The sequence below is a fragment of the Callorhinus ursinus genome, unplaced genomic scaffold (assembly GCF_003265705.2).
Source record: "Callorhinus ursinus isolate GAN/ISIS: 27379988/994484 unplaced genomic scaffold, GSC_fseal_2.0 scaffold9, whole genome shotgun sequence".
NCBI lineage: Eukaryota > Metazoa > Chordata > Mammalia > Carnivora > Otariidae > Callorhinus > Callorhinus ursinus.
Window position 1 is genome coordinate 16947616 of NW_027397071.1, and position 8188 is coordinate 16955803.

Genomic DNA, 8188 nt, shown 5'->3' on the forward strand with positions numbered 1-8188 from the left:
CAGACAGTGAACCGAGTCTTAAACTCAGCTTCCCTCTCCCTCAGTTCACTACTTGGTGCACTACACCAATGTGCCTCAGTCTCAGTATTGGTTGAAAGACGTACCATTCCCTTGATGTCACTTAGAGGACCCAGAAGTTCCTGAGTCTAACTCTAGTTTGACATAATGAATACGACAGGTGATCCAGGAGACTGCGCTCACTTCTCCTCAAGCTGATGAGTATTAGCTTCTCAATATCACTTTCAGGGCCATTTTTGAAGCTTAAACACGCCTTCTGCTGCAAGTGTACAGGAAGGAGATGAATGAGCAGACAGTATGGGAGCACCTTGTCCAGATTCTCTCCTAGAGGCCCAAGATCTAACTCCAAAAAAGGAATTCTCTTTGCCTCTTGTCAGAGCTTAGAAAAAAAAATTAATGGAACCCTGAGCATCAAAACACACTTCCCACCCATGTTCTTATAGCTACCTCCAGTTAGCCCTAAGAGAGATTTCCTTGGCAGCCAGCCTCTGAGACCAGCCCACCATACCTCCTGGTCCCAAATGAATCTGACTCCATTCTTCACTTGCAACATGGGCAAAACTAAGGAATGAGAGATGAAAATATTCAGGGTTCTTCTCATTCCAGAATGATTGCAAAACATCTATTTACATTGTGAGAGGAGACTTGGAGAGGACATTTTATGAGATTGTGGTAAATAGGAACAAACAAACACATGGGAAAGATAAAAGAGACAAATACCATAAGAGAAACTATCACTCTAAACCAAAATGTGTTTGTCTATTAATTAATTATTTAATTTGGGAATGATCTCATAATTTACGATGATCAGAGTTTTGTATGGAAAACGAGTAAAAGATTTTCTGCCATTTGATTAAAGCTCGGATACATTTCCCCCAAAGCATAACACCTTTGGAAATCTCCCTTTAAAATATTTTCAATTTCTGTGCTAAATTAAAGTTCCAGTTTTCATAAACAACACATAAGATTTTCTTTTGGAACCCAGTGTCATTTCAAGAACAGTAGCTGAGCACTGCACCGTTAAACTGCTTAGAGACATTTTGACATTTACGGGGTACCATGAAGAGAAAAGTAGCCAGGAGCAAAGACACCTGGGTTCTTGTTTCTCTTCTGTAAATAAAAGGGTAATCTAGGACAAGAGCCTTAACTTTTAAGGTCCAAGTTTTTCAACCTGCAAAGAGGAATGGGGCAGGATAGGTGGTCTCAAAGTCCTTCCCTTTCATCATTATGATTTCTGGGCTAATAATAACTAACTAAAGAACTGTAGACAAGTTGGCCAAATAGCTCCTGGTCAGGCAGTAGGACTCTAAGCAAAACCAACACTGGTCCTCTTGCAAGGCACGTATCCCTTTGCAGGAACTTCATGGAAATCCTACTTCATGGCTTTAGGTCATTTCTATTGCTTTTTATGCTTTAGATAGACTTTCTGCTGTTGGCTGAGGCTCTGGGCTCTAGTATTTACTCATTCCCCAATGTTTGTATATGTACCCTGGACATGGACATGTCTATTTCCCTTCCACAGCTAAGGTTGGTGACAAAATGGATATTTATTGAGTGTTCCATGTGCCAAGCACCATTCTAGATACTCAGGAATACAGTGGTGACAAAGCAAACAATCTTCCCACTCTCAAGGAGTTTCTATTATAGAGTAATGAGACAAGGAAACAATCAGCAGGGAAGCAAAGCAAACACCAGGTAGAAGTACAAAGTGTTTGAACAAGAGGACGAGGAATTTCTTTCAGAAGCTTCTCTTCTCCTTTCCCCTTTCTTCAGTATATGTGTGCGTGCGTGTGTGTGTGTATACTTTAAATGTTGTTAGTGGCCTGAGATATGGAAAATGGCATGAAATAAATATCTTAAGAAGCCACACACCTAAATAAATATCTTTAAAAGTCACTGGTTTTGTCCCAGCCAGGTTTAGATAGAGCAGTGCAGGTTCTACAAGGTATGATGCTGGATAAACCAAAGTTGGGAGTTTACCAGCTGAGGACAATAGTGCAAAAGAAGGGCGCAGGAGGTGCGGGTGAGTCTGGAATATCCTACATAGAAACAATAAGACAGAGTCAAAGAACTGTTAGCTTGGGATTGTAGTAAATAAATTGGAAAAAAATAAGGAGGTAGTGAGTGATCAGAAAATGGTAATCTTGATATTAGGATTTCAATTAGAAATAATAAGAGTTTGAACACTACATCAAAAACTAATGTTGTACTATATGTTGGCTAACTGAACATAATAATAAATAATAATAATAATAATAAAAAGAAATATTAGAAGTGATAACAAGTTTTAGGAAATGACTATGAGAGGGAATAGTGAAGGTTGGGTAGAGGCAATAATTATTACAAACCAGAAGGTCAAGGAATTCAGAAGCCAGGTCTATGATGGTATTCAAGTTCCTAAGAATAAAGATAGGAGTGGTGGAGAAGAAGTGATGGAAGCAACCATCAAAATCATTAATGAATGAAGTAGGATCACTGGGATATCAGGAAGATAAAGAAGACAGGCTTTGGGTAGTAGCAGAGAAGAGCTATGTTTTGGAATTGGCAATGAGAATAAGGAGGATCCCTAATCTAACCTCCAGTCTCAGTGGCATGTGGGGTCACCATTCAGTGGAAAGAGTGTTATCAAGCCAAGCCAGGCTTCCATTAGAATAAAGATGAAGGATAGATTAGTGAAGGTAGAGACTATCAGAGATTTTGCAGATAATTGATACTAAATTCTAGAGGACATAATGGAAGTCTTGGAAGACACAAAATTGTCTCAAAATAAGGAATGCAAAAGAGGTATTGATTGAGCCCAGAAATTTGGACTTGTCAAGAGGATGTAAGGAAAGATGGAATTCATCCTGATAATCTCTTAGAGGAAGGCACAGGATCAGACTTAATTACCACTATCTTCTGGGTCTGGCTTCAAAGGCAATTTGTAGTGGCAAGACTAAGATGAGCAGGGGAGCGGTGGTCTTTCCAGGAGCTCCTTGAACTTTGGAAGAAGAGCAGAATGGAGGAAGGTGGTCTTAGCAAAATAATAGGAAATCAATAGGTTTCTCCTAAGTCCTATAAGAGAATCATTAATATTTGCTGACCCTGCTCCAAAGAAAGATATTTGTATAAACTTCTGAAGGTATAAACAAGTACTAATGATAATACAACGTGTCCTGGCCTGCTAAAATGCCCCAGTTAATCTCACCATCTCTTCCAATTTAAATATCACACGTTCAAAGAGTAACCGAATTATTGAAAGATGTTATAAAGATTTCTCACATTTGTAAAGTGCTTTATAATTTATAAAATTCTTTTTTTAATATTTTATTTATTTATTTATTTGAGAGAGAGAGAGAGAGATAAAGAACATTAAGTGGGGGGGAGGAGCAGAAGGAGAAGCAGATTCCCCGCTGAGCAAAGAGCCTGACACCAGGCTTGATCCCAGGACCCTGGGATCATCACCTGAGCTAAAGGCAGCCACTCAACAGACTGAGCCACCCAGGTGCTCCTGTAATTTCTGAAATTCTTTAATATACTTTATCCCATGTGAGCCTCCTGACAATTCTAAGTACACAGAAAAAAAGTATTTTTTTTCTCCATTAGATCTAGAAGAAACTGAGGGTCCGAGAAGTTAGCTGATCTGCTTGAAGGCACACAGCTAAGTAATAGGAAAGCCAGGGCTAAAAGTTAAGTTTCCTAATTTTATGTTTGGTGTTCTTTTTGCTCTAGTACAGTGTCTACTTTCAAAACAGTCTCAACTCAGCTCAACCCCAGCCCTTTTTTGGTCTTCCTGTCCGGTAGCTGTCCAGGAAAGTCTTGTAAATAACTTAGGCATCACCTTTTCCTGGGATTGGTATTGTCAGATGCAAACTATTTTTACCAATTTTTCTTCTGATTTCACAAAACTTTCCATTTCCAAATCACACTTAAAATTCACAGCCCTGTTAAGCAAATGTATCTGCAAAAAGTAATGTGAAGTAAATCAGCTGAATTCAAAAATTCCCTGCTTTCAATCTCTATTTTTTTTGGCTCAGAACATAAGCTGTGGAAATTCCAAGACTTCCAAATAAAAAATTAGAAAAGCTTGCTTGTGGTTTGCCACAGTATAGCTAAAATGGGACTTAAGGAGAATATCCTGTTTTTGAAGACTTTGTGCCAGGATAAATAGGGTAAATACTAAGTGATTAGAATGTTTAAAAGGGAAATTGTAACATAAATATTGCATTGTCCTTATGGAGATTAAAACATTTTCTGAAAATTCCCTAGGCAATCTTTTAAGAATTCCCAAAGGGAAAATAAATGAATCCCAAAGGGAATAAATAAATAAGTGAGGAGAAATGCTGGATATAAAAATAAAAGTAGACAGCTTGTACCTAAAAGATTTCCCATCGGGAGGACTTGGGCACCTAAGGTCAGTGAACTCCATTATTTCCTCCATTCCAGGGCTGAGGCCATGTTTGCGTCAGATGACAGGAATCTTCAGAAGACAGCAGACACCAGGCAACCTGACATTTTCCATGACTTCCCGGATTCTGCGGGAGAAATGATTCAGGCAACAATTTTATTTTCCTCTCAGGGCCGTTCTTTTTTCAAGGAACTGCTACAACACAGTTTTTTGTTTGTTTGTTTGTTTGTTTTTTCCTCAAATTAGCAAACTGGACAGAACTTAGAAGTAATGGTGCCATGTAACTCATCTTCAAAGCAGTGAATCCAGAAAGACCACTGTGAAGGTCTACTGGATAAAAGTTCCAAGACAATAAATGACATGTTTGTGTTGGGAGAGATCTGAAAATCATCTAATCCTGTGGTTCTCAACCAAAGAGTGGTGAGCAGGTGGGAGTGCTATCACCAATAATTAATCATTAATAATAACGTGTTGCCATTTGGAAATGATTTATTCTTAAAAAATAGATTAGATTGCAGGCGATTCCCATGACAAACTCATCATGCATCCTCACTTGCATTCTGAAGTGCTTTCCTGATTAGGAATAAAGAGGTAGGATTACAGCCAACTTGCCTTGGATTGCTCATAACCCTTGGTCTATCTTATCTATGACAGGGTGAGTAAGATAACCAACATGGTGCTAATTATTCTAGTTGTTGCAGTTAGAAAAAAAAATGTCTGCAAAAGTATTTGCTTTGCATCCCTGTGAAATATTAATGGGTTTCACCCAAACCTGGGTCTGTGAATGTGAAAATCATCCAGCCTATATACTATGGTGAGAAAAATTCGAGGTCTTCTGATCAAACCCAACCCCATAAGATGTAATGCAGGATTCCATGACTGCCAGAATCACGGTGAGTAGCTGCAGAGCTGGGGCTGGAACTCAGATCCTGAGGGAATTCTCTTTCCACCAATCGCTGTTGGCACCAGAACATCTGCCTGTGGGGTCACACATGAAAAATAAAATAATTTTTGAGTAGTTCCATTGAATGTCAGCAGGAAAAAGGAATGCATGACCATTTTTTAAAAGATTTTATTTATGGGGTGCCTGGGTGACTCAGTCAGTTGAGCGGCTGCCTTTGGCTCAGGTCATGATCCCAGGGTCCTGGGATCCAGCCCGGCATCAGGCTCCCTGCTCGGCGGCGCGCCTGCTTCTCCCTCTTCCTCTGTCGTTCCCCCTGCTTGTGCTCTCCTGCTCTCTCTCTCTGTCAAATAAATAAATAAAATCTTTTTTTTTAAGTTTATTTATTTATTTAAGAGAGAGAAAGCATGTGGGCTAGTTGGGGGAGGGGCAGAGGTAGAGAATCCCCACACAGACTCCCCCCTGAGCATGGAATTCCATGCGGGCTCTATCCCACCACCCTGAGATCATGACCTGAGCAGAAACCAAAAGTCGGACACCTAACCCACCAAGCCACCCAAGTGCCCCAAAATGCATGACCATTTTGAGGGAAAGGACATAAAAATGATTCTTTAAGGATCAGACATGCAAAAAGAGTAAATCAGAAAATAATAAACTTATACAATGTAGCATTTGATTTGTTGTGGAAAAGGAGAGCAACATCTAAAATATTTCAAAAAATTAGCATCTGGCAGCCACAACACATCCTTTCTCTGTCACACTTAATAAGTCTATTATCTTATTCATTTCCACATTATCCCTGGGAGATAGACCCATTTTACAGAATGTAAACAGCAAAGAAAGTGTGTCATGGTTTTCCAGTATTTACAGTTGGAGGCAGTATAGTACAGCAAGCTAATTCCACCTCGTCTTTTTTGAGCAACCTCAGGTGAGTTACTTTGCTGCTCTAGGTCTTGGTTTCCCTGTCTATAAAATGGGGATAAAAAATATTTCCTGCCCAATGGGATTATCTCCAGGGTTACATGAGCTATTACAGGTAGAGTGAATAGCACGTTTCATGGTAAACAGAAAATAATAAATATCGGATCTCCAGAGAGAAAGGGAGATCATATCTGAACTCTGATTGATCTTTTTCTATTGGATTCTGCTGAAAACTGATGATGCACCATTCTAAATAAATCAATCTTTTTATTATTTTAAGCCAATTATGTGAACCAGACTGTCTACAGAGAGGAAGACTAGAGAAACTGAGTGACTACATGTGTTTGTCCCATTCGCCATTTTCTTTGTTCCTGGGGTGTGTGTGTGTGTGTGGTGATTATTATTGGAAAACAGAATTTTCTGGAATCCAGAACAGAAGGTTGAAGAGTCATCTCAAAGCCTACTCATCACATACAGTAGCCTGGGGATGAGGTTGCCATGGAGAGATTCAGATCACTGCCGCAACGCTGGGCAAATGATGTTCTAGAACAGTGGTTCTTCAAGTGTGATCCCTGACCAGCAACATCAGCTTCACCTGGGTGGGCACTTGTTAGAAATACAAATTTTCAGACCCCACCCAGATTTACTGAATCAGTGACTCTGCAGGGTGGAGGGGAACAGCAATCATTGTGATCCTGATGCCCTGAAGTATGAAAACCACTATTCTCCAAAGAGTCTTTCCCAAGGAGATCCGCTTTTCTGCTTAGGCTATCCAACAAAAGGGACCAGAAACACATAGCTGTACCTAAATTGCTTCTTAGCATAGAGGCCTCCATATGTGTTAACAGTTTTGTTCTGGCGAAGATTAACCATAGAAAAATGTATTAAGATGAAAGGAAACAGTACTTTGTGTTCTTGATCCAAAAAATGCGAAAATGAAGGAAAAAAAGAGTCATAATATTCTAAGTTCCCGTCGTAGTTTGCTTTGCCTGTAGGTTTAGTAGTTTGATAACTTATGAACTGGACAAGATCTTGGCATTTCTCTAGTCCAACTAAAGCCTCAAAGAGCCATCATGTTACCAAATAAGGCTGTTTGCACCAGAGAGCACAATTAAAACCCAGGCCTCTGGCCTAAAATAAGCTGTTTTTCCAGTGGATTAATATACGATGCTACTTTTTGAAAAACAAGAATGTCACAGCAACTGAGGGAACCTAAAAGAATTTTTCTTCAAAAATTCTCATCTGGCCAATCACTTGACCCAGTTTCCTAATGCCTGTCTTACAGGCAAAAGACATTTGCTCAAGTGAACAATGGCACTGTTATTGTCTATAAGGGGCTGATTGTCCAAGAAACGATGGAGAAAATTGTCCTGAATGTTATGGGGTTAGGTGGTGAGTAGATGGGTCAAAAATGGTGGGGGAGGGGATGAGAATCTCCTAGGTAAAGACTTACAGTGTTTAAAACTCCCCACTCCCCAGACATGCACCTGCATCCCAGGAGACTCTAAGAGGAGTCTCCTTCTCCCTCCCCCCAAGTTTAGATTCGATCATCGCTCTTGATGGAGTAAGTTTCCACTGTGAATTATAGAATTCATTCTCCCTTGTAAGAGGACACTGATTTAGCATCAAAGTTCAAAGCCCCTGTAAAAGATAGAAACGGCTGTGTAAGAATGTCTGGAATGACCGTATCAGGCTTTCTTGGGGACTGAGAACTTCACATTGCAGTGTGGTCACTGGAGCTGCCATGTGAGAGTGACGGAAGAATGTTGGGGGATGGGTGAAACAACATTAAAAACAAACAAAATGATAAACGCATAATTGAGTGAAGTACAATATACGGTTGCCCTAACGCTCCAATTATTTATCATTAAGTATTTATAAATTATTTTTGAGGAATCGATCGTAAGGTAGCTTTGCACTCTTGTCCTCAGCAGATTTAAACCCAGTCTCTCCTTTTTTTT